The sequence below is a fragment of the Vipera ursinii genome, assembly GCF_947247035.1.
Source record: "Vipera ursinii genome assembly, chromosome: 4".
In the NCBI taxonomy this organism is placed as follows: Eukaryota; Metazoa; Chordata; class Lepidosauria; order Squamata; family Viperidae; genus Vipera; species Vipera ursinii.
This window is the reverse complement of record NC_139514.1, coordinates 8257673-8284721: the sequence shown is the minus strand read 5'-3', so window position 1 is coordinate 8284721 and position 27049 is coordinate 8257673. Positions and strand designations below refer to the sequence as shown.

General features: G+C 43.7%; 1 protein-coding gene and 1 long non-coding RNA gene across 2 annotated transcripts in view; both read left to right on the top strand.

Moving 5' to 3' along the window:
- DLG2 (discs large MAGUK scaffold protein 2) overlaps nt 1-27049 on the top strand; it is a gene marked incomplete at both ends in the record, with an annotated part of 1055326 nt that overhangs the window by 33996 nt on the left and 994281 nt on the right. The window lies entirely within an intron of this gene.
- Nucleotides 9636-25208, top strand: LOC310640106. The gene is made up of 3 exons (XR_014492462.1): nt 9636-9803; nt 10618-10744; nt 25148-25208. It is a non-coding gene; the product is annotated as an uncharacterized lncRNA (long non-coding RNA).

The following is a 27049-nucleotide window of genomic DNA, read 5'->3' as shown; positions in this document are numbered from 1 at the left end:
ATTCTCACTCAGTTGGCTCCGAGCAATGTTAATGCGCGTGGACGCTGTGAAATTGGGGCAAGCGCAGCTCAGCTCAGGGCTGAAAAGCAGTAAAAAAAGGAAGGATTAATTCGCAAATAATTCTTTAATGGAGGATGGAAAGGTTTTAAAGGACAATTCCTTGCTATTGTCAAATCAGACTCAAAAAATGGAACTTATACCAAGGAGAGATTTTAGACTTGGTTTCGTGCAAGAGAGATAATCAACAGGGCTATGCACCCCTTTTTTAAAAGGTAGATGGGATTTGTTTCTTCATCTAGTCTAACGGAAAAGGACTTGGGGTCCTTTGAGGGGCTGTCACTGAGAAGAGGGGATCGATCTATTCTCCAGAGCACTTGAACGCAAGACAAGAAGCCATCGATGGGAACCAATCGAGGAGAGACCCAACCGAGAAATAAGGAGAAATTTCCTGACAGTGAGAACAATCAGTGGAATGGCTTCCCTTCAGAAGTTGTGGGCACTCCATCATTGAAGGGTTTCAGGAAGAGATTGGACAGCCATTTGTCCGGGATAGGGTCCAGAGTCTCCTGCTTGGGCAGGGGGTTGGACTAGAAGACCTCCAAGGGCCCTTCCAACTCTATTAGTCTGTATTCTATAAATAGATTTAAGTTGGCTTTAGGATTCTTGGGGGTGGGCTGGATTGGAGGCCTTAAAAAAAGTAGAATGGTATCATATGCATTCAAAAGGGAAGATCTAATTTACTAATTAATTATAAACAGCAGTTCAGCAGAAGGGTTGAAACCTGGTTCCTTTATGTGCAGCTTTCTAAAACGAGTTTTCACGTTTTAAGAAGCATTCAGCTAACAATAAGCATTGTTCCTGTGATTGTTCTCCTGCCCTTTAAAATGTATTTACTCTTGGCAGTAGCAAGTATTAATGGCTTTCCTTTATAACCAGGCTGATGATCTTGTAGACATTGCTTTGGTGAAAAGAAAAAAACAACACACATACTGTTTGAACCTCTCAACTTAAGCTTTTCTACCTGTCAGCTGGAATCCCATCTCCAGAGAAGTGATTTCAGAAAGAACATAGGAAAACATATATAGACCACACAATGATAGATCAGGTTTTTTTGCCGATTCCTATAGAGTTGGGCAACTTACGGTAATGTCGACTCTTTGCTGGGTGTGAGTAAGCTCTTTAGAAAAATGTGTATGAGTATCTGATGTAAAAAAATTTTCAAGTCAAGTTTGTCTCTTGGAAACAGTACAGAAATGGTTTTTTATTTATTTATTTATTTATTTATTTATTTATTTATTTGTTTGTTTTTTGTTTGTTTGTTTGTTTGTTTTTATAAACCGCCCTTCTCCCGAGGGACTCGGGGCGGTGTACAGAGTAAGGTAGGTAAACATAATGAAACAGTATTGAAAAACAATAATCAAAACAAACTGGGACCCCAATTAGAGCTATCAGGCCAGGCCGGACTGCTGGAACAGGTAAGTTTTTAAGTCGCGCCGGAAGGTGCGGAGGTCGGGGGCCATCTGGATTTCAGTTGGTAAGCAGTTCCAGAGGGCTGGCGCACCCACTGAGAATGCCCTCCCCCTGGGGGCCACCAGCCGACATTCCTTGAGCGGTGGCACCCTGAGGAGGCCCTCTCTGTGGGAGCGCACAGGACGGTGGGGTGCTGACATTGGCAGAAGGTGCTCCCGTAGGTAGTCCGGACCCATGCCATGTAGGGCTTTGTATGTCATTGTTAGCACCTTGAACTTCACTCGGAAGGCAACTGGAAGCCAGTGCAGCGCACGGAGGAGAGGTGTGATATGGGAGTATCGGGAGGCTCCCAAAAGTGTCCGTGCCGCTGCACTTTGCACCAGTTGAAGCTTCCGAGTGGATCTCAAGGGCAGCCCCATGCAGAGAGCGTTACAGTAGTCTAGGCGAGAGGTCACAAGGGCATGGGTGACTGTACGTAAGGCATCCAGGTCCAGATAAGGCCGTAGTTGGCGCACCAGTCGAACCCGGGAGAAGGCCCCCTTGGTCACAGCTCCTATGTGATCTTCCAGGGATAGCTGTGAGTCTAGGAGGACACCCAGGTTGCGGGCCCTATCAACAGGGGGTAGTAACTCATCCCCGATGTTAAGGGGTGGGATGCTCTGAGTATCCTGGCTTGCCGGTACGTACAGCCATTCAGTCTTGTCCGGGTTCAGTTGAAGCCTGTTCCTCCCCATCCATTCCCGGACCGCTTTCAGGCAGCGGGACATCACGTCGAGGGCATCACTGATGCTGTTTGGAGTTGAGATGAAAAGCTGGGTGTCATCAGCGTACTGATGGTACCCTACTCCAAAGCTACAAATGATCTCACCCAGCGGTTTCATGTAGATGTTGAACAGGAGAGGCGAGAGGACCGACCCCTGAGGGACTCCGCAAACGAGAGGCCTCGGGGTCGACCTCTGTCCCCCTGCCAGCACCGACTGCGAGCGACCCTGGAGAAAGGAGGAGAACCAACGCAGAACCGTGCCTCCCACTCCCAGTCCCCTGAGGCGCCGCAGCAAGATACCATGGTCGATGGTATCGAAAGCCGCCGAAAGGTCTAATAAGACTAGGACAGAGGAATGGCCCCTGTCCCGGGCTCTCCAGAGATCATTCATCAGAGTGACCAATGCCGTCTCCGTGCTGTAGCCCGGCCTTAAGCCCGATTGGCACGGGTCTAGATAAACCGCTTCATCCAGGACCTGAGGGAGTTGGTGCGCCACCACGCTCTCAACAACCTTCGCAAGGAAGCGAAGATTGGAGACTGGACGAAAGTTATTCAATGAGGATGGGTCCAAGGTGGGCTTCTTGAGGAGAGGTCTCACCACCGCCTCCTTCAAGGCGGTGGGGAAGTGACCCTCACTCAGCGAAGCAGAGATGACCGCCAGGAACCAGCCTCTTATTGCCTCTTTCTGTTATGTGTGTGTATGTATGTGTGGATGGATAGATAGATAGATAGATAGATAGATAGATAGATAGATAGATAGATAGATAGATAGATAGATAGATAGATGATAGATAGATAGAGATAGAAGTATAGGTAGGTAGGTAGGTAGGTAAGTAGACAGACACAGATGAATGATAGAGATAGATAGAAGGACACATAGATAGATAGACAGACAGACAGATAGATAGATAGATGAGAGAGAGAGAGAGAGATAAAGATTGACAGTCCTGGGATTTTTACGTAATCTTGTTGGTTGATGCTGCCATACGCTGAGACATATAACCATTGGACTGAACTGAGTTTTCCTGCATTCCCTTTACTCCGATTATGATATGCCATTTATTTTACTTTTCTTCTACTCCCTGGAGGCCTTCTGGAGAAATGAAAGAAAGAGAGGATGGCTATTCCAGGAAGCCAAAGCCGGCTAAGATGTCCTCCTCAAACCTTCAAAGATAATAATAAGTTGGAAGGGACCTTGGAGGTCAGGCTGGAAACCCTATACCATTTCAGGCAAATGGCTGTCCAGTCTCTTCTTAAAAACTTCCAGTGTTGGAGCATTCACAGCTTCTGGAGGCAGGGTGTTCCACTGGTTAATTGTTCTAACTGTCAGGAAGTTTCTCCTTAGTTCTAGGTTGCTTCTCTCCTTGACTACCGGTAGTTTCCATCCATTGCTTCTTGTCCTGCTTTCAGGTGCTTTGGAGAATAGCTTGGCTCCCTCTTCTTTGTGGCAGCCCCTGAGAGATTGGAAGACTGCTATCATGTCCCCCCTCACCCTTCTCTTCATTAGACTACACATACCCAATTCCAGCAACCGTTCCCTATATGTTTTAGCCTCCAGTCCCCTAATCATCTTTGTTGCTCTTCTCTGTACTCTTTCTAGAGTCTCGACATCTTTTTTACATCGTGGTGACCAAAACTGGATGCAGTATTCCAGGTGTGGCCTTACCAAAGCATTGTAAAGTGGTATTAGTACTTCACTTGATCTTGATTCTATCCCTCTGTTAATGCAGCCTAGCAGTGTGTTGGCTTTTTTGGCAGCTGCAGCACACTGCTGGCTCATATTGAAGTGATTGTCTACTAGGACTCCGAGATCCCTCTCACAGTTACTACTATTGAGCAAGGTACCACCTATACTATACCTGTGCATTTGATTTTTCCTGCCTAAATGTAGAACCTTACTTTTTTCACCATTGAATTTCATTTTGTTAGATAGCGCCCAGTGTTCGAGTCTGTCCAGATCCTCCTGTATCTTAAGCCTATCTTCTGGAGTATTGGCTATTCCTGCCAGCTTGGTGTCGTCTTTCACAATTAGCGGTCCCTTATCCCCTGAATAACCTGCCATCTTTAAAAGAGCTTGTCTGGAAATATTGTGTTCTCTTTCTTGGTTATGGTATTTGCTTTTTCATAAAACACTAAAAGTTTCTTTTTTAAAACATTTGAAAGTTAGTATTTAATTTCTTGGTATTTTGAAAGCTGTCTTTAAAAAAAAAATAGTGGGAACAATTTGGCTCTTCAGTTCACGTGACACCAATTTTCTCAGTACTGGTGTTTCCAAAAATTTTAACAGCCGGGATCTGTGGGGTTCAATTTATTGGGGGGTGCCAGAGGGAAGACTGGCATTGCGTTACATGTGTGCAAGAAATGCCACCAGAGGTCACCCTTGATCAGGAATTAGCACTTCTTGGTAAAGAAAAAGAAATCTTTTTTATTTTAATTTAATTTATCTGTTTGAATGAGTTAAAAAATAGCTCTCCTTCTGTCTTAGTACTTACTTACTTTTAAAACCTGATAGCTCGTTAGTGTTTGAGTCTTTTATGATGAAAGCGTCAAAGAATTACAAAAGCGCTAGGATCGTTTTTTTAGGGAGTTGTTCTGCAAGTTGCCATCAAAACGTAAATGGGGGCACCAGGTGCCAAGCCTGTTACTCCCCCTAACTCAGAGCAAACCCGTTTGAGCAGTGGAAAGCGCCCTCCGCATGGCGAGGGGGCAAATTGTAATGAGAGCAGTGGTAATTCTGTCTCTGCTTAAAAATAATTGGGGTATCCTTTCACGGAGAACATATTCAAAGAGGAGACCACGTTAGGAGTTCCTGCATTAATTCTATTTTATTGATGCACTAAAGCAGGGGTCTTCAAACTTGGCCCTTTTATGACTTGTGGACTTCAACTCCCAGAATTCCTCAGCCAGGCACGTTGGCTGAGGAATTCTGGGAGTTGAAGTCCACAAGTCATAAAAGGGCCAAGTTGGAAGACCCCTGCACTAAAGGCCAAACTTAAGATACCAAGGGGTTGGTTGGAACTCAGCAGCTAGCTGGATTGATAAACCATTGAATGTTGGGTCTGAAGAAGGATGCAGAAGGAAACAGAAGATTGAAACCATGTCAGCAAAAAAACGGGTCCTCTTAGCCCGGGGGTCTTCAAACCTGGCCCTTTTATGACTTGTGGGCTTCAACTCCCAGAATTCCTCAGCCAACGTGCCTGTCTGAGGAATTCTGGGAGTTGAAGCCCACAAGTCATAAAAGGGCCAAGTTTGAAGCCCCCTGTCTTAGACTTTCTTGGGGTCCAACTGTAGGTCCACACATTTTTTGGATTAAGGCTTTTTCCCCCATTCTCTTAAAGAACACCCCCAAATAATCCACCAATTATTAAGAGAACAGTGTTTTGGTAGAAAGCCTGCATGTAGGTTCTCCTTGATTTTACAACCATAGCTGAGCCTGGCAGTTATAGGTTGTGAGTTGTGATGGTCACAAAGCTGGGGATCAGGTGATCCACCCAATTTTACAAGCATTTTGCAGCAGTGGTTAAATCAGGGGTCTTCAAACTTGGCCCTTTTATGACTTGTGGACTTCAACTCCCAGAATTCCTCAGCCAGCATCCCCGGCTGAGGAATTCTGGGAGTTGAAGTCCATGAGTCATAAAAGGGCCAAGTTTGAAGACTCCTGGGTTAAATGAACACAGCAGTGGTTAAACAGATACTGTAGTTGTTGAGCAAACACGGCAGTCATGAAACAAACCCATCCTTCACTAGGGCCGTTTTTTGCCAGAAACCCAAAATAAACACCAGTTTCTGGCACAAACATTGTTAAGTTGTGGTGATTTGATGGCGGGGTGCTGCAGACAGCGGTAAATGCAGGCCAAGTGTCCAAAATGCAGTCAGTCACCTGACTGCAGGGGCCGCAGCTATTACAACTCTGAAACCAGGTTGTAAGTAGCTTTTTTGGGGGGGGTGTGTGGTCTGTTATAACTGTGGTTGCTAAAGGATTGGTCACAAATTACTGCATGGCAATTTGTATCCATTGACATAGAATTAGAAATGGAGATTTAAATGGCCATTGAATACTTGTCAATTTAGTCAGAAAAAAAATAGGTTTTCCCCTCATGAATGAAGACATTGGATCCTGCAGCATTTTTTTTTCCTTTTAAGCCAATAGATCCAAAATGTAGGGGGATTTTTCCTGTGCAAATCTAGTTGAAACACAGCTTGGGAATGGAGGGCGTGTAAGCCCTTCCTTTGTCTTTCACCCCCTATCCAGCCGCCTTCCATTCTGAGGTTACCTATCATTTCCGGCCTCAGTTTGTAAATAATTCTGAAGGGAGCATGGTTACAGATTAGCAATGAGTTGGTGAATGCAGCGTGCTTTGGAACATGGATGAAATGGCTTCGTTAACAAATCACCCCTTGTCTCCCCACAGCTGATCAAGTGGGAGCCGTCCAATTGCAAAGCACTAACATCTTTTGAACATCACCCCTTGGCATTCAGAGAAACCTTAGCAGCTGCTTCCGATCTTGTCAACTGGCTGCAGAGAAAAGCAATCCAAGTCCCTTGAATTTTATACCCAGCTGTTTTTAAAAGGAATATATGCAAAATGTTCTTTTCCAGAAATGGAGCTTCCGGTGAAGTCAGGAACATTCAGGGTTTGGGGGTTGTTGTTTTTTTCCCCCCCTGCAGGCTACGTCAATGCAGACGTGTATCTTCCAGAAAGCAATAGGTTTGTGGTTGTCTCGATACGTGACAGCGCACTCTGGTTCCTGAGGAGAACGGAACATTCTGGAATTTCCCAGAATGTTCTGCGTCTGGAATGCAACTGTTGACCATGCCTACTTTTAAGCTGTGAAAGGAGATGCTGCATTTTGGGAAGGAGAGATATTTTGGCATTGGAACCCAAACATAATTTACAGGTAGTCCTCAACTTGCAACCATTTGCTTAGTGACTGTTCAAAGTTGCAAGGGCACAGGAAGAAGTGACTTATGACTGTTTTTCACACTTGCAGCATCCCCATGGTCACGTGATCAAAATTTGAATGTTTGGCAGTTGGCATGTATTCAGGATGGTCGGAGCATCCCAGATTCACGTGATGCCCTTTTGTGTCCTTCTGACAAGCAAAGTCAGTGGGGGAGCTAGATTCCTTTACAACGAACCTAACAACTGCAGTGATTCACTTAACAACTGTGGCACGAATGGTTGTAAAATGGGGCAAAAGTCGCTTAACGACTGTCTTGCTTAGCAATGAAATTTGGGGCTCAATTATGGTCGTAAGTCGAGGACTACCTGTATGCATACTTTAGTAATGAAAGAGTTTACAATTTGGCCTGCTCTCTTTTCTGAAGATAAAATCTCCCACAACACAACATCTTACTACATCATGTAAGCGAGATGTTTTCCTTTCTCCCTCCCTGTTTTGCCCGTGTCTGTTATTGATTAATTGATTTTATCTATCGTATACAAGGGGGATCTTTAAAGAGCAATTGGATGTCACTCAAGATATCCACATTTTAATTTCTGATTTATTTTTGGCAGCCTTTAGAGTACAGTGGAAAACAGGATAAATGCCACTAAAAGTCTTTTTTTTTGTGGCTTGGCACCTGTTGGTTTGACATCCTGCCACCGATGCATTTCTAGCTGTGTAAAGTTTGTGAGGCTTAACACACTAGTTTTACTTTTGTTCTCTGTCAAAGATAGAACAGGGCAGTGATTTAAAAATAAATCCTCTTGTTGATATCATTTAAAGGTCAGACTGGGCCAGGTCTGGGTTAATGGAGACATGGCTTTTAATTCTATATATGGTTTCATCCGGTCTGTAACTCTACTACTCCAGGTTGTAGAGCTGACCAGGTGGTTGCTGTGATTGCGTTTGTGGCCGTCGCAGGGGGTGGAGGGGGTTGTGGATTTTGTACTGCAGATTTTAATTTTGTAAACCGCCTGGGGTCACTGTGTTGTGAGTTGGGCAGCTCTATACATTTGTTTTAAGAAATAATAAATAAACATGATGAATCCATCAATTAAGGACCTACTAGCTCATTTTTGCACAATAGGCAAAGTGTTGTTAGTTTCAGCTTTAGGGTGGTTTTTTTTTGCAGTTTGGTCTATATTATTTTGTTTATAGTTTCACTATGCAGCGAAACTCTAAGGTGTCTTCACAGGTCTCTGCGTATGTATATGCGTGTGTGTGTTGTTAGGATGTGGCCTTGATCTAAGTAAGCAGGACCTTGATTTAATAGACACACACAGACTCCAGAGCTGACCCTGGTGAAACTGGTGGTGGGGATCGGGTGTCGGTTATTCATGAATGTCTGTTAAATGTGGAAGCATGACATCCTAGCAAGTTTTGTACTTGGCTTGATAGTGTAATTATCACAAAGGTAGCATATCAGTTCCTTTGTTGTTGTTGTTAGCTGCGAAGTTGTGTCCGACCCATCGCGACCCTATGGACAACGTTCCTCCAGGCCTTCCTGTCCTCTACCATCTTCTGGAGTCCATTTAAGCTCACGCCTACTGCTTCAGTGACTCCATCCAGCCACCTCATTCTCTGTCGTCCCCTTCTTCTATTGCCCTCGACCTTTCCCAGCATGAGGCTCTTCTCCAGTGAGTCCTTCCTTCTCATTAGGTGGCCAAAGTATTTGAGTTTTAGCTTCAGGATCTGGCCTTCTAAAGAGCAGTCAGGGTTGATCTCCTCTAGGACTGACCGCTTTGATCGCCTTGCAGTCCAAGGAACTCGCAGGAGTCTTCTCCAGCACCACAGTTCAAAGGCCTCAATTCTTTGGCGCTCAGTTCCTTTATCCGACACTTAAGTCAACTGGCCTAAATGGACACAACCTGCCTGTTATTTGCATCATGACATAATCAGTTGGGTTATGATGTCATCACTCCGACAATGAAAAGTTGATCATACAGCATGTACAATCCATTGTGTCAAGGTCCACAAAAATGGAAGTTTCGCTTCTATTTTGGAAGCAAGAGGGGAAAAATGAAACAGTAATAAAGCTAAATGTTAAACCCCACATAACTGGCGAGACCAAGAGAGCAAGGACATGCAGATTTCAATACATATAGCACCTTAAAAATTGGAACAGAAATTTCCTAACCTCATTTCTTCTGAGCTGAGATGGGGGTGGGGGATGGTCTCTTTAAAATGCACTTTCTCAATGATCATCCCCTCCAGGCTGAATTGCCTTTTGTGAATGAAACTGACCAACCTTTGAATTTTCCTTGCCCACCACAATCTCTCAAACCAAGAGTGCTGCCTGACACTAAAGGACAACATTGTAAAAGTAATTGGCTTGAGGTACGACTACGGCACACAGTAGAAATTAAAATAGAGAGCGAGGCATATAGATGCTTTAATAAATAGCTTCCAGTGGGACGGGTTTTGGAAATACATTCTTAGACGCCTTAGTGACATTGTGCGAGTTAATACAATTTCCACAGTTCCTGCAGAGGGAAAAACAAACACGCTTGAATTTCTCCGAGCAACATTTTCTACATAGAATCTCTGCAAGCCTGGGGATGTGGCTCGTCTGGTCTGGTTCAACCAGCATGGATGTCCTTCCATCTTCTCAGCCAGATATCTGGTAAGTGTCCCGTTTCTCTTTCTGTGGAAGCCCACTATGAAAATATTCAGTTGCACACATACACACCACAGCTAATTTCCCAGCCCAGACATATTAAGCAATTGCCAAAGACCTCAGCAGAGATAAATTATGTTTCTGCCTTGTGCTGTGGTGTAACTCATGACCTGCATGTGTCAACACTATAAAGAGCAGAATAAAGGTAAAGGTAAAGGTTCCCCCGCACACGCGTGCTAGTCGTTTCCAACTCTAGGGGCCGGTGCTCATCTCCGTTTCAAAGCCGAAGAGCCAGCACTTGTCTGAGGACGTCTCTGTGGTCATGTGGCCGGCATGACTAGACGCCAAAGGCGCACGGAACGCTGTTACCTTCCCACCGTAGTGGTCCCTATTTTTCTACTTGCATTTTTACGTGCTTTCGAACTGCTAGGTTGGCAGAAGCTGGGATGAGTAACAGGCGCTCACTCTGTTACGCGGCACTCGGGATTCGACCCGCCAAACTGCCAACCTTCTGATCGACAGGCTCAGCATCCTAACCCACTGAGCTACCGCGTCCCCTGAATTACACTATAAGCAGGTCTAAAGTCCCAATTTGGCTATACAATGTCTTTACTGACTTTCAAAAGATATAACAACACAACTTGAGATGCTTTCAAGAAAGATACTTTATACATCAAAAGTGGATCAGATTTATTTTAATGGAGACTCAAAAGTTCATACAATATGGATGTTTTTTTAAAAAAGATTTTTAAGTAAGATACTCTGTGATTCTTAAACTGGGTGAGGCAATCTTTAATTCTGATATCTTTTTCTTCCCCAGTTTCATGAAAATGAGAAGCAGAAGAAAAGGAATGGAGTGCAAATTAGTTGGGTCACTCAGATCTTAGGATAGCGAAGGGAAAAGGCTGTCATCTTGGCAACTGTGACTTCAGGATCAACATTAAAAGGTATAAGTAGTTTTTTTTTTTAAAAAAAAGCGTGCTTGTAATTTATGCATTTCAGAAGGATTCCTTAGATTTTTTGTTAATAAGGTCATGATGAGGTCTTCCTTCCCCCCTGCATAGGCATTCCGCATAGGCTTAAGGATAGATAACGCAAGCTGTAAGGTAGGCATTTTTTATTCTTGAATCCTCTGCTGAAAATGAGCTAAATTCTGCCCTCTCATCTTCCGGTGCATAGCTATTTGGAGATCCACAGCTAGCCATGTGGGATCATAACCAAAAATAATGATTTAAATTGAATTAGAATGAATTGCACGTAGTCCTCAACTTACAGCCACACTTGAGCCTGTGAGGACACTGTGACGGTCGCCACTAAGAGGAGACATTATAAGTGCACTATTAATGCCCCACATGACTTTGAAGGCTTGCTGAGTGAGGACTATCTATACCATATTTCCTGGTGTGCTTCAGACTGTCTTGGGTACTCCCAAGAAAGGGGTGATGAGCATCCCTATCACCCCATGAGATTAAGAAGAAAGAGGTTCAGGTAAGTTTCTGTTTTGGGGTGGCCCCTGTACTTTGGTCCAGCTTGGCTCCCGAAGGACAGGGTGCTCCCATTTTTTGGGCCTATTTATTTTCACAATGAGCCTGGATACTGCTAGCAAGCTTTACTTTAGGTTTTTCAGTGTGGTTGTTCTCACTCTCAGCTTACTTTGCGCTTTGTTGTATTTTGCTTTACCAAAATACAATACAATACATCCTCACACACACACCCCACAATTTGTGCACAGTGTATCCCACAGACCAGGGGTAGGCAACCTTGGCTCTTTTATGACTCGTGGACTTCAACTCCCAGAATTCCTGAGCCAGCATTGGGGAAACTTTGGCTCCCTTCATGACTTGTGGACTTCAACTCCCAGAATTCCTGAGCCAGCATGGGAGAAACTTTGGCCCCTTCATCACTTGTGGACTTCAACTCCCAGAATCCCTGAGGCAGCATGGAGGAACTATGGCCCCTTCATGACTCGTGGACTTCAACTCCCAGAATTCCTGAGCCAGCCATGTTGAGGGGAAAGGGAGAGGTTTCCAAGCTGAGCCATGCTGGCTCAGGAATTCTGGGAGTTGAAGTCCACGAGTCATAAAAGAGCCAAGGTTGCCTACACCTGCCATAGACAATTGTGTGTAAGTAAGCAGTTACGTTGCTTCTTAAAAGTTACAACAGAAAGACAAGGATCGATGTAAAGTTGCGGATCTCAATGGTGTGTAAAACATTTAAAACAAAATAAATCCAGGTTAGAGCTCAGAAGAGGTTACACTGACCTCAAGGAGTGCTCTGACGCTTTGGTGACTGTTCTGAAAGCTTTCTGAAGTAGCTTTGCATTTGAAATGGGTGGTGATCCACTTGAAACGGGTCTGCTTTGATTTGAAATACTTACAGAATGGTTGTACAGCACTGAGATATTTCCAGGAGGGGATATCCCCAATGTGGAACGAAATATTTCTAAATATTTCACATAGAGTAGCCTGGAAAATTAGTGAACAATAACTAGCAAGTCTTTAGTGGGAAGCCCAATTTCAGAATTTAGTGAGGAGGGTGTGTGCGTGTGTGTGTGCGCGCGTGTGCGTTTGCGCCTGTGCATGCATGTTCTTGGACAACTTGTCCTCAGCAGTACAGGAGGTCCTCGACTTACAACAGTTCATTTAGTGACTGTCCAAAGATTCAACGACACTGGGAAAAAAATGACTTATGACTGTTGTTCACACTTAACGACCATTGTAGGTCACCTGATCAAAATTCAGACACTTGGCAACTGGCTTATATTTATGACGGTTGCGGTGTCCCGGGGTCATGTGATCAGCTTTTGTGACCTTCTGACAAGCAAAGTGAGTGGGGAAGCCGGATTTACTTAGCAACCATGTCACTAACTTAGTAACTGCGGCGATTCACTTAACAACTGTGGCAAGAAAGGTCATAAAACGGGGCGAGCTCACTTAACCGACATTTCCACTTAGCAATATAAATTTGGGGCTCAATTGTGGTCGTAAGTCGAGGACTAACTGTATCACATCCTGCTCTGGGACCAATACATGCCAGTTATGAAATGTTGGGAAATGCTGGGAAGATTCTGGAAAAGATAATCAAACAACGAAATCAGCGAGCACCTAGAGGCAAACAAGGCGATTACTAAAAGCCAACATGGGTTTGTCAAAAAGAGATCATGCCAGACAAATCTTATTGCATTCTTTGGCCAAGTGACAAAATTAGTGGACCAGAGGAATGCTGTGGATATAATTTACTTGGACTTCAGTAAGGCGTTGGATAAAGTAGACCACAACCTACTACTTGATAAGATAGAAAAATGTGGGTTTGGCAGCATCACCACCAGATGGATTCGTAGCTGGCTGACCGGCCTTACTCAGTGTGTAGTCCTCAATGGAACCGCATCTACATGGAGGGAAGTGTGTAGCGGGGGTGCCCCAGGGCTCTGTTCTGGGCCCAGTGCTCTTCAGCATCTTCATCGATGTTTCGGATCTTTAAGAAGCTTTTTGGATGGAAGCAAAATGTTTTCAAGGAAAAAAAACAAACAAGAAAGTCTTTTGAAAAGCGCCTTTGAGACAAATGGCTGTTAAGTTGAAGACTGCCTGTAATATAAACGTCACATTCATATAACTGGATAAATGGTAAGTTGCAATTGCTGTGCCAAGTTGGAAACTCACTAGAGCTATAAGCACGGCAAGTCCTGATGGGAATCCACAACTAGTAAAATACGATTAAAACAGGATTCGCAACTGGCATCGGATAGTGCCTGAGTCACCACTCTCGTGCTTTAAGAAAGATAGTTTGTGCCTTGGATCTGGAATTAGCTTCTGTCAGAATGACGAAGGGGTCTGTGATCGGAATCCTTTTTCTCATCCCAGCGTCACATCCTCACATGGGGGAAAAAAAAAGAGCTCAAACACAGCAGTCTAAATCGCAGAGAGAGCTAAGCTCCACATTTTTATACTTCAAGCGTAGAACATCAGATTTGGAAGGGACCTCGGGGGGTCTACTGGTTTAGGGGTCTGCAACCTTGACAATTTTAAGACTTGTGGACTTCAGCTATGCTGGCTGAGGAATTCTGGGAATTGAAGTCCACAAGTCTTAAAGTTGTCAAGGTTGCAGACCCCTGTTCTAGTCCAACCCCCTGCTCAAGCGGGAGACCCCATACCATTTCAGACAAGTGGCTGTCCAGTCTCTTCTTAAAAGCCTCCAGTGATGGAGCACCCACAACTTTGGGAAACAAGCTGTTCCACTGGTTGATTGTTTGCAATTTCTCCTTATTCCTAGTTTGCTCTCTCACTTTGGTTAGTTTCCATCTGTTGCTTCTTGTCTTGCCTTCTGATGCATATTTGGAAGATCCTTGCTAGTGGCCTCCTATCTTGGTGACATCTTTTCCCAATTCAAAGGATCAATATGTTCCTTTCATCAGACCTCCAAGGTCGCTTCCAGTTCTATTCTATTCTGCTCTGCTCTGCTCTGCTCCATTCCATTCCATTCTCTATTTGCTATTCTATTCTATTCTGTTCTATTCTGTTCTGTTCTGTTCCGTTCCACTCCACTCCACTCCACTCCACTCCACTCCACTCCACTCTCTATTCTATTCTATTCTATTCTATTCTATTCTATTCTATTCTATTCTATTCTATTCTATTCTATTCTATTCTATTCTATTCTATTCTATTCTATTCTATTCTATTCTATTCTATTCTATTCTATTCTATTCTATTCCATTCCATTCCATTCCATTCCATTCCATTCCATTCCATTCCACTCCACTCCACTCCACTCCACTCCACTCCACTCCACTCCACTCCACTCCACTCTCTGTTCTCTTCTGTTCTGTTCTGTTCTGTTCCGTTCCATTCCATTCCATTCCACTCCATATTCTATTCTATTCTATTCTGTTCTGTTCTGTTCTGTTCTGTTCTGTTCTGTTCTGTTCTGTTCTGTTCTATTCTATTCTATTCTATTCTATTCTATTCCATTCCATTCCACTCCACTCCACTCCACTCTCTGTTCTGCTCTGTTCTGTTCTGTTCTGTTCCGTTCCGTTCCACTCCACTCCACTCCACTCCACTCCACTCCACTCTCTATTTGCTATTCTATTCTATTCTATTCTATTCTATTCTATTCTATTCTATTCTATTCTATTCTATTCTATTCTATTCTATTCTATTCTATTCTATTCTATTCTATTCTATTCTTCTATTTTATTCCATTCCATTCCATTCCACTCCATTCCACTCCACTCCACTCCACTCCACTCCACTCCATTCTCTATTTGCTATTCTATTCTATTTGATTTGATTTGATTTGATTCAATGGCATGTCCCTGCAAGAATACCTCTATCTCTGCTCACTTTGGAAGTTGAATTAGTCAGCCATGTCCTTTTCCAGTGTCCTTATTTATTCTGTCTGCTGCAAGGGTTTAATTACACATTTACCAACTATCTGCCACAAGGGCTGGTTCCTTAATCTTTAAGTAGATAAATCAATGACAGTCTTTAGGAGAAGAGGCACATTTTATCCAATCACCGCTGCAATTTAGCACACAGAACTGAATAGTTTTGTGATGTCGAACAATACGGCGTGCAGAATTTTAATTTCAACCATTTCATAGTTTACTTTTTAGAACTGTGCATGTTATTTGGTCCTTGACTATACATCAATACATTGGAAAATGAATGCTAACAAAACTGTACCGGGCTAAAAACCAATAAGATTTTAGGCATGAAAGCCAGCTTGGGTGACTTTGGGCCAATCACTAGGAGACTGTGAGTTCTATTCCCGCCTTAGACATGAAAGCTGGCTGGGTGACTTTGGACCAATCACTATCTCTTAGGCCAGGGTATTCAAACTTGGCTCTTTCATGACTCGTGGACTTCAACTCCCAGAATTCCTCAGCCAGACCCCCACTGGCTGAGGAATTCTGGGAGTTGAACTTCACAAGTCATGAAAGGGCCAAGTTTGAGGACCCCTGTCTTAGGCCAACTCACCTCACAGGGTTGTTGTAGTGGGGGAAATGAGGAGGAGAAAGGAATATTAGATATGTTTGTCCCCTGGAATTATTTATAAAAATAACAATGGCAGGATACAAATAAAATAAATAGAGAAACAAGTCTTTTTTTTTTTGCAAGAATCCTTTCTCAAATCCTCGCATATCAATTTCTCTAGCAATTCTGCCATGGGGATTCCTTCTGCTGCTATTTCAGATTCTGAGAGACGGAGTGAAGGAATTAAGAGCCCCTTGCATCCATCCCTCTTCGCAATGGAAAAATTGAAATTAAAGTACCCCCAAGAAAACTCTGTGTGGTTTCTCTTTCTATGCATGCAGGAAATGGGAGGCCACTACCGTATCTTTAGGCAGTTGGCGGGTCGAATCCTGAGTGCCGGGTAGCAGCGTGAGCTCCTGTTACTCATCCCAGCTTCTGCCAACCTAGCAGTTCGAAAACATGTAAAAAAAATGCAAGTAGAAAAATAGGGATCACTCCGGTGGGAAGGTAACAGCGTTCCGTGCACCTTTAGCGTCTAGTCATGCCGGCCACATGACCACGGAGACACCCTCGGACAATAGGGACCACTACGGTGGGAAGGTAACAGCGTTCTGTGCGCCTTTGGCGTCTAGTCATGCCGGCCACATGACCACGGAGACATCCTCGGACAAGCGCTGGCTCTTCGGCTTTGAAACGGAGATGAGCACCGGCCCCTAGAGTCGGAAACGACTAGCATGCGTGTGCGGGGAACCTTTACCTTTACCTTTAAACTAGCTACAGAGCAATCCAAGGATAATAAGAAGTACCCAATGATAGAAATGCTAGGCAGGACTTAATTACAGTTCTGCCTAGGATTCGGGCACTGTAGTTATTGTACAGGAAGTCCTTGACTTACAACAGTTTGTTTAGTGGCCATTCAAAATTACAGCATCATTGAAAAAAGTAATTTATGTGTATTTTTCACACTTAGGACCATTTGCGGCATCCCCATGGTCACGTGGTCCAAGTTCAGACACTCGTCAACTGACTCATATTTACGACGGTTGCCGTGTCCAGGGATCATGTGATCCCCTTTTTTGCGACCTTCTGAACATCCAAAGCCAATGGGGAAGCCAGACTCACTTAACAATCATGTTGCTAGCTTAACAATTGCAGTGATTCACTTAACAACAGTGGCAAGAAAGGTCATAAAATAGGGCAAAACTCACTTAAGAACCCTCCCGTTTAGCAATTTTGTGCTCTGTTACGGTTATAAGTCGAGGACTATCTGTATAACATTATCAGACCTAGGAAAAAGTCAAGGTTTTCAGGTGGACAGGCCAGGCGTGAAGGCAAAAAATAATAATAATTCTCTAGCTATATTCATAAACATGCTTATCCAGGCCAAGTAAAATTTAGCAGGTGCATTTGTTTTAACATGCTAAGCTTGTAAGCCTTGATTAGATTTTTTTTTTTAAAAAAAGTGATTTAGTGCGAGGGGGTGGGATCCTCAACCTTGGCAACTTTAAGACTTGTGGACTTCAACTCCCAGAATTCCTCAGCCAGCTTTGCTGGGAGTTGAAGTCCACAAGTCTTAAAGTTGCCAAGGTTGAGGACTCCTGATTTAATGTATTCCACAAAGTCAGCTGGTGTGGTTAGCTTGAGTTTGAATTATTGTACCAAGCCAGAGAATAGGTTAATGAGGTAGCCAGGTTAAATGTGTTGTGTGAATGATGGATCTTTTGGATCTTTACATAGTGGCAGGACTAACCATCTTCTGGATTTTTGGCTGGGTTTGTGCATCAGATTCAGGAATTGGGTGCAAAGTCCAAATCCGTGAACGGTAGGATTGGAAGGGACCTTGGAGATCAACCCTAGTCCATCCCTTTGTCTGGTGCAGGAATCTTATTATTCCGGCAAATAATTGACCAATCTTTACTTGAAAAACTTCCAGTGATCGAATACAGGCAGTCCCTGACTTAATAAACATTTGTTTAGCGACCGTTCAAAGTTACAACACCACTGGGAAAAGGTTGACTTAAGACCAGTTCTCCTAACCAACGCAGCATCTCCATAGTCCGGTGATAAAAATTTGTGTGCTTGGCAACCGGTCTGCATTTAACACAGTTGCAGAATCCTAGGTTTACACTGTCACCATTTGTGACCTTCCCAGCTGGCTTCCAAAGAGAAACTTCAGTGGGGGAAGATGGATCCACTTAACCACTGCTTAATTCACGTTAACAACTGCAGCGATACTCTTAACAACCGTGGGAAAAATGGTGGCAGAAAGAGACCTTAATCTCACTTAACCTTGCTCAGCAACGGAAAATTCTGATCCCGATTGTGGTCGTAAGTTTTGAACACCTGTGCCTAAGACTTCCATCGCTTAATGCAGGAGTGTTAAACTCGCCATCTTGCGTGATGTGTCGCGACATACCGTGACTTTTTCCAGCTTGCCGGAAGTGGGATGAGCATGGCTTCTGTGTGACGCATCCGGCCCGCACGCTGGCAGTTACATATTAAGCACCCTGGCTTAATATGTAGCTCACGGTAGGAAAATTCCTTCTTCTTTTAAGGTTGGATCCCTTGCTATAAACCTCCCACTCCTTGGTTGTTGCTGATCTCCTCCCCTGTCACATCCCTTCATATACTGGAACACCGTATCACATCTCCCTTTCTGCATTCTCTTCTTTAGACAAAACACACAAAGTTCCTTTAACTCAGGGGTCTTCAAACTTGGCCCTTTTAGGACTTGTGGACTTGAACTCCCAGAATTCCTCAGCCAGCATGGAGGAACTAAGGCCCCTTCATGACTTGTGGACTTCAACTCCCAGAATTCCTCAGCCAGCATGGGGAACTATGGCCCCTTCATGACTTGTGGACTTCAACTCCCAGAATTCCTGAGCCAGCATGGGGGAACTATGGCCCCTTCATGACTTGTGGACTTCAACTCCCAGAATTCCTCAGCCAGGCGTGCGTGGCTGAGGAATTCTGGGAGTTGAAGTCCACAAGTCATAAAAGGGCCAAGTTTGAAGATCCCTTCTTTAACTGTTGTTCACCAGATTCAGCCTCCAGACCCCTTGCCATCTCCGTTTGGTCTTCCCTCCGCCCTTTCTAATATCTCAGGATCCTTTTTGAATTGTGGGAACCAGAACTGGCCCCAGTTCCATAAACTGTACTACCACTTCCTGGTAATCTTACCGCTACACAGGTAGTCCTCGACTTACAACCGTTCATTTAGTGACCATTCAGAGTTGCAACAGCACTGGAAAAAAGTGTCTCATGAGCATTTTTCACACTTCCGACCTTTTGTAGCTACACTCCCCCCGCGATCGTGTGATCAAAATTCAGATGCTGCTGGGCAGCTGGTTCATGCTTATGACCGTTGCTGTTTTTCCCAAGGTCACGTGATAACCTTTTGCAAGCTTTTGAAGATCAATGGGGAAGCTGGATTCACTTAACAGCCGTGTTACCCACTTATGAACTGCAGTGATTCACTTAACAGCCGTGGCAAGAAAGATCACAAAACGGGACAAAAATTCACTTAACAAATGTTTCACTTAACAACAAAAATTTTGGGCTCAGTTGTGGTCGTAACCAGAGGACTACCCATACTTTGCTTCATGCAGTCCCCAAACTGTATTGGCCCTTTTTGCAGCTACTGCCCATTCCTGGCTCATGCTAAATCTCTGGTTTGCCAAGACACCTAGATCCATAATAAATAATAATAATAATAATAATAATAATAATAATAATAATAATAATAATAATAATAATAATAATAATAGTAGTAGTAGTAGTAGTAGTAGTAAAGTTGGAAGGGACCTTGGAGGTCATCTAATCCAACCCCCTGCTCAGGCAGGAACCCCTATATCATTTCAGACAAATGGCTGCCCAGTCTTTTCTTAAAAAGTTCCAGTGTTGGAGCATTCACAGCTTCTGGAGGCAGGTTGTTCCACTGGTGAATTGTTCTAACTGTCAGGAAGTTTCTCCTTAGTTCTAGGTTGCTTCTCTCCTTGATCAGTTTCCATCCGTTGCTTCTTGTCCTGCCTTCGGGTGCTTTGGAGAATAGCTTGACTCCCTCTTCTTTGTGGCAGCCCCTGAGAGATTGGATCACTGCTATCATGTCACCCCTCGTCCTTCTCTTCATTAAACTAGACATACCCAATTCCAGCAACCGTACTACTGCTAAGTCACATACCGCCTATCTTGTACCAGTCTTGCATCTGATTCCCACCCCCAAGTGTAAATTACATTTCTCACCAGCAAACAGCATTTTCATGGACGGGGGCCTAATGTTTAAGATAATCGAGATGGTTTGAATCTTGAGCCCGTCTTCATTAGCAATCCCCCCCTCAGCTTGGTTATCGGCAAATGTTATGCAGCCTTCCTTCTGTTCCTACATCTAGGTAATTTATGAGGCTAGGTTCTGACCGTGATGCTAAACTAAGTTTCCCTGTAACAGAGTCTTCTTTGGAAGAAGATCACTGCAAAGGTCATCACAGGCTCTTAGTTTAGGAAACTTCTTCTGACACCAACAGAAACATTTTACAGCTGGCTTAAAGAAAAAAAGCGGAGAAAGTTGAATGTGCCCTAAGAAAGTATGTAATTGTTAATTGTCAAATAAATAAAGATTTTGGAGGCTCTTATTCTATGCAGCTGTATTCCCTTTATGCAGTGAAATGACCCCGGTACATTAGTTTGTTTATCCAAATAATTCCAAAGCTTGTTTATTTACTTATTTGCATCCCACCTTTATAATTTTTATGGAAGCAGCGAACATATCCAGCACGCCTTCCTCCTCCTATTTTCCCCGCAACGACAACCTTGTGAGGTGGGTTGGGCCGAGAGAAGAGTGACTGGCCCAAAGTCACCCCATCCTGCTTTTCATGGCTAAGGCAGGACTTGAACTCAAGTCTGGGCTGTACGGTAAATGGGGCAAGATGGTGAGTTGAAGTGCAAATCGTGATAATTTAAGTTCACGGTTGCCTTCAGCTGCTTGCGAGGTGTGAAACCTGGCACTGCCAAGCTCTGCTTAATTGCATCAAAGGTTTGAGCGTTGCGGAGAAAAAGCTTTGGGTCGATTGTGGTCCCAGATTTCAAGGAAATCCGTGTGAATGCATCCGCCTCCTGAAGATGCTTGGGCTAGGACTTCCCGACAGGTGAAGCTTTGGGATGATATTTCACGGATGGATGCTTTGTTCCTGATTATAAGGAGGATCCCATGTTTTCTCAGCGATCGTGATGCTTTGCAAAAAAATAAAAATAAAAAACAAATTCTCACCTTTATTCTCGTAGTCTGACTATTGCTGGCAAATTTCAGTTCTTGAAGCTTTCCCCTCTGTAAGTGAGGAGCTCCTCCTACAGAAAGCTGCTGATACTGAAGAACATCGGTAACGCGATGTGACCCACGTGTTCCTGTGAAAATGTCAAGTGTGACAGATACTTTTTAATCAGGGGTCTCCAAGCTTGGCAACTTTTAAGACTGGTGGACTTCAACTTCACTGGTTAATTGTCCTCACTGTTAGGAAGTTTCTCCTCAATTCCAGGTTGCTTCTCTCTTTGATCAGTTTCCAACCATTGTTTCTCGTCCTGCCCTCTGGTGCTTTGGAGAATAATTTGACCCTCTCTTCGTTGTGGCAGCCCCTCAAATACTGGAACGCTGCTATCATGTCTCCCCTATTTCTTCTTTTCTTTAGACTAGCTAGCCAGACCCAGGTCCTGCAGCCGTTCTTCCTATGTTTTAGTCTCCAGGCCTTGGATCATCTTCGTTGCTCTTCTCTGAGCTTTTCCCAAGGTCTCAACATCTTTTTTGTGAGACGGTGACCAAAATTGGCTGCAGTATTCCAGGTGTGGTCTCATTAGGGTTTTATAAAGTGATACTAATACTTCGTGTGATCTTGATTCTGTGCCTCTGTTTCTATACAACCCAGTTATTGTATTAGCATTTTTGGCTGCTGCTGCACGCTCCTAGCTCAAGACTTAGCAACTTTTATTGCTTTATTGTGTTCTTACTTTATTGCTCTGTACACCGCCCTGAGTCCTCCGGGAGAAGGGTGGTATATAAAACAAATAAATAAATAAATAAATAAATAAAAGTTGCTGTGATTTAGTCCGGCATAATCTTTGCATACTGTATGAATCAATACACTCCCACAGAACCACGATCGTTTAGTCCAGATATGTCAAACTCGCGACGTCATGTGACGTCGCGCAACGTATCAGAACTTTTTCCCCATTGTTGGCAATTGGGTGGGTGCGGTTTTGCCGTGATGCATCCGGCCCACGGGCTGGCAGTTTGACACCCCTGGTTTAGTCATTTGTCCATGGCATATTGTGTGAAGAGAGCAAACCTGCGTTAGCACAGCAATTATATGAACTTTGATTTAGGGTTGACCATGTTTTGTGAATCCAGATGAAGGTACACATTCTGACCCCTTATAAATACAGGTAGCCCTCGACTTACAACCGTTCATTCATTAAGTGACCGTTCAAAGTTACAACGGCAGTGAGGAAAGTGACTTATGATCGTTTTTCACAGTTACCACCTTTGCAGCATTACCCATGATCACGTGATCAAAATTCGGATGCTTGGCAACTGATTCATATTTGTGACGGTCGCAGTGTCCCAAGGTCACGTGATCTCCTTTTGCGACCTTCTGACAAGCAAAAGTCAGTGGGGAAGCCAGATTCACTTAACAACCAAGTTCCTAACTTGATCAGCTGCAGTGATTCACTTGCCGACTGAGGCAAGAAAAGTTGTCAGTTGGGGCAAAACTCACTTATTTATTTTATTTATTTATTTTAATTCCATTTATATCCCGCCCTTCTCCGAAGACTCAGGGCGGCTTACAAGCTTAGCAGTAGCCTTCATTCTATGTGTATGCCTGCTTTTTAGGGCTTTCACACACCCCAAACGGCATTATTACAAAGTCAGCTTATTGCCCCCAACAATCTGGGTCCTCATTTTACCGACCTCGGAAGGATGGAAGGCTGAGTCAACCTTGAGCCTGGTGGGATGCGAACCTGCACTAATTGCAGGCAGCTGGGGTTACTTGAGGAGGCATTAGCCCACTGCTCCACCAAGGCTCTTAATAAATGTCTCACTCAACAAAAGAAATTTGGGGCTCAGCTGTGGTCCTAAGTCAAGGACTACCTGTACATCCATTTCCCATTTACACCAGGGATCTTAAATTTGCTTGCTTTGGGGAGGGAAGGGAAAGAAATAAAACCAGACTTTATCTGAGAAAGGATGAAAAGCCCTTTTTCATGCAGAGGCAGAGTAAATCAAATTCTTGGTCTCCAGGGATCATCAAATTCGTTGCTGAGTTCATTGGCTACAGTGCAGTTTTTTCTGGAAGGGATCAATTTATTTACAAAACCGGGTCTAGCCTCAGGTTTTGCTTCCCTTTAACCTAATTGCCAAGGAGAAAAAAATAGAGGCACAAAGAAGTTTGCCTCTTCACGGTGTCTGTCTTTATTACTAAGCTCTACAGTGAGCTGAAAGAATGATTTTCAGATTTGGCCTTTGCCCTTGCTTGAGCTGACCACAAACAGCAGAGTTTAGTTTCTCCTTTACACATCATCTTTGTTATAAAAACATTTGGCCTTAAGGGGTTCCCAGTCTGGCTGTTAGAATGAGAGGAAAGACACAGCTACCTTAAGATATAGTCCACTCACTGGAGAAGAGCCTAATGCCGGGAAAGGTTGAGGGCAAGAGAAGAAGGGGACGACAGAGAATGAGGTGGCTGGATGGAGTCCCTGAAACGATAGGAGTGAGCCTAAATGGACTCCAGAGGATGGTAGAGGACAGGAAGGCCTGGAGGAACATTGTCCATGGGGTCGCAATGGGTCGGACACGACTTCGCAGCTAACAACAACAACATAGTCCACAACATATGACTATAAGGGAGCCTGTCCAATGTGGTCATATTAGTGATGTAATAACAGCAGTGCTTTTTTTGTAAAAGGAAAAAGGTGGCGGAACTCACACATGTCATACAACCCGCCTTGCCTACCCTACAAGGTTCCATCCAAAAAAGGTGCCGGAACTCCGTTCTGAGCGTTCTATGAGAAAAAAAGCCCTGAATAACAGAATAACAGAGTTGGAAGGGATCTTGGAAGTCTTCTAGTCCAGGGGTGTCAAACTCACAACGTCATGTGATATGTCGCGATGTATCACGACTTTTTTTCCATTGCCGGCAATGTTGTGGGCGTGGTTTCGGCATGACGCATCTGGCCCGCCGGCTGGCATTTTGACACCCCTGTTCTAGTCCAACCCCCTGCTCAAACAGAAGACCCTATACCAGCAATCTTTAACCTTTTGGGGTTTGGTGACCTAGTTGAGGGAGTAGAGGGGAACTTGGCTACAAAAGCGCAGGCTGGTGCCTACATGCACGAGTGGCCATTGGCCTATCACTCACACCAGCCAGCCATTCGCATAGCCCAATTTCAAATAGGCCCTTGGGGACCCCTGCCCTGTACCATTTCAGACAAATGGCTGTCCAGTCTCTTCTTCAAAACCTCCAGTGTTGGAGCATTCACAGCTTCTGGAGGCAGGTGGTTCCACTGGTTAGTTGTCCTCACTGTTAGGAAGTTTCTCCTTAGTTCTAGGCTGCTTCTCTCCTTGATTAATTTCCATCCGTTGCTTCTTGTCTTGCCTTGATTTTATGACTTTTTTTTTGCAGTGGCCATTAAGTGAATGCTGAGGTCATAAAATGAACCCCATAATCCTTAAGTGATCCAGTGGTTTAGTATAGATGAGTTTTTGCCAAAAAACAGAAGTTCCAGTTTTCAGTGAAATTATCATAAAATGCAGTCCTGTGACAATAATAATAATAATAATAATAATAATAATAATAATAATAATAATAATAATAATAATAATAATAATAATTTGGAAGGGACCTTGGAGGTCATCTAGTCCAATCCCCTGCTCAGGCAGGAAACCCTAAATGGCCATAAATGCAACTTTATTGCTGAGCGCTTGAAGTTTGGTCATATAACTGTGGAGGGTAGGGGAGGTTGACCGTTGGAACTTGGGATCCTGATTTTTTTTCAGATCTGTTGTAACTTTGAATGGTTGCTAAGCAACTAAGTGTAAGTCGAGGACTACTTCTGTTGCATTCATGCATTGCACAGCTAGTGAGTTTTGAACTAGGCCATTCTTTTTGCTCACTGAAGATACATGCAATTTAATATGCACAATTTAATATGGGGTTTGTCAACCATCTAGTCAAAAGGAAGGTTTCAGTATCGCATTCATCTGTCTCGGGTTTGCCTCATAACACATTTTTTATAATTTTTTGCATCGTGGCAATTTGTATTAACTTAAGAATTATGGCACTATTTCCAGGACTGAAATATGATTCTAATGAAACCCCATTTTTTTTACAGGTTTGTTCTCACGAATATATCCTGAAACAGCAACCAGAGATGAATATCCCTGTGGACAATTCAACCAATCAACCAGCCAGCCAACCCAATCAATCAATCAACCAACCAACCAGCCAACCAACCAGCCAACTCAACCATCCAACCAACCAACCCAACCAACCAATCAACTCAACCAACCAACCAACCAATCAACCCAACCAACCAATCAACCCAACCAACCAATCAACCCAACCAAACTTAACCAACTCAACCAACCAACCACTAAAGCAAGCAAAGTTCAATCTGTTCCATACATTTAGAGATAGATCTGTTTGTACACCATTGAGCCCAAATGTTGAGTCCTTAGGCTGGAATTCCAGCATCATACTGTGATGCAACCATCTTCAACCTTTCCATGTGCACATTCCCTTTCACCTAGTATCCCATCTTTTACCCATTTTAATCCCCCCCCAAAAGAGTTACATAATACTGTATAATCCTTCACCCTTCCAAAGTAATTGTGGAGCCTCGTAAGGTGAACCACGCTAGGCAGACAGCACGACCAAACTTAAAATTATAGGCTTATCAGCTGGCCACAGGTATCAATAAGGCCATTGTACCCATTTTTCATAAGGGTTGAGATGCAGAGTTGCCCAGAGTTGATGGTCTCCTGGGAAAAGACCTTAGAGCGAGATTTGTGGTGAACTTCTCCTTTGTAAGTTCCTCAGCTTGACTGTTTGAACATCTGTTTCCAGTAAGCGTTGTGTAGGTTTCCAACCATGCTAGAAAGCAAGAGCCAGTCGGGTGACTTTGGGCCAGCCACTTTCTCTCAACATGATAACTAACCATGGATTAAGTTGCATTTTTAATTAGCCATTGTCAAAACAAATAGAGCTGTAGACAAGTACAGATTCTTTCCTGGGACAGCAAGTTCTGCTTTATTCATGATACCTAATTTGATAAAGATGGGTTTTTAGTCTTCCTTAAATACTACATCAGGGATCAGGCGACGGATGAATCCTTCCCCTGTCTGTAAATGGTCACTAAGGAGAACTCTCACCTTCCTCCTCCTCCTCTCCCTTCTTAGATAAAAACAGCTTGAAAAGATATAGATGAAAATTAATTTATAGATGAAAATTAATACAGAGGCCTCTGAAACCTCCCACACTTAATTCCTGCAATCTATAGCCCCAGTACCAGAACTCCAAGATGAAGAAATCTGAGATTAGAAAACCCACAATGGGTTTGTGATACACAACACACACACCCCCAGACACATTTTTAAGAGTCTTAACTCACCCAAGGAAAACCAGTGATGTGGCAAATTGAGCCTGTGAGAACCCAAACTTCAATCCTACTTATGGCAATGGACCAGTTTCTTATTTCTGAAGATAGTCTATCTCACAAGGTTGTTAATTATGAGACTGAAATTAGGGGAGATTCCTGGGCAAGTTGCTTTGAGATTCCCCAAGAAAGGAAGGATTAAAAGTAACAGTAAAACAAAACGGAGAAAAGAATGTGCTAGCTTTAGCAACATGTTGGTAAAAGAATACAGGTAGTCCTCGATTTACAACAGTTCATTTAGTGACTGTTCAAAGTTACGACGACACTGAAAAAAGTGACATGACTTTTTCACACTTACGGCTGTTGCAACATCCCCGTGGTCACACGAGCAAAATTCAGGTGCTTGTCAACTGACTCATATTTATGACGGTTGCAGTGTCCCGGGGTCATGTGATCCCCTTTTGTGACCTTCTGACCAAATCAGCGTGGAAGATTGATTCACTTAACAACCTCGTTACTAACTTAACAACTGCAGTGATTCATTTAACAACTGGCCAGAAAGGGGGCAAAACTCACTTAACAAATATCTCGCTTAGCAACAGAATTTGGGGCTTAATGGTGGTTGTAAGTTGAGGACTA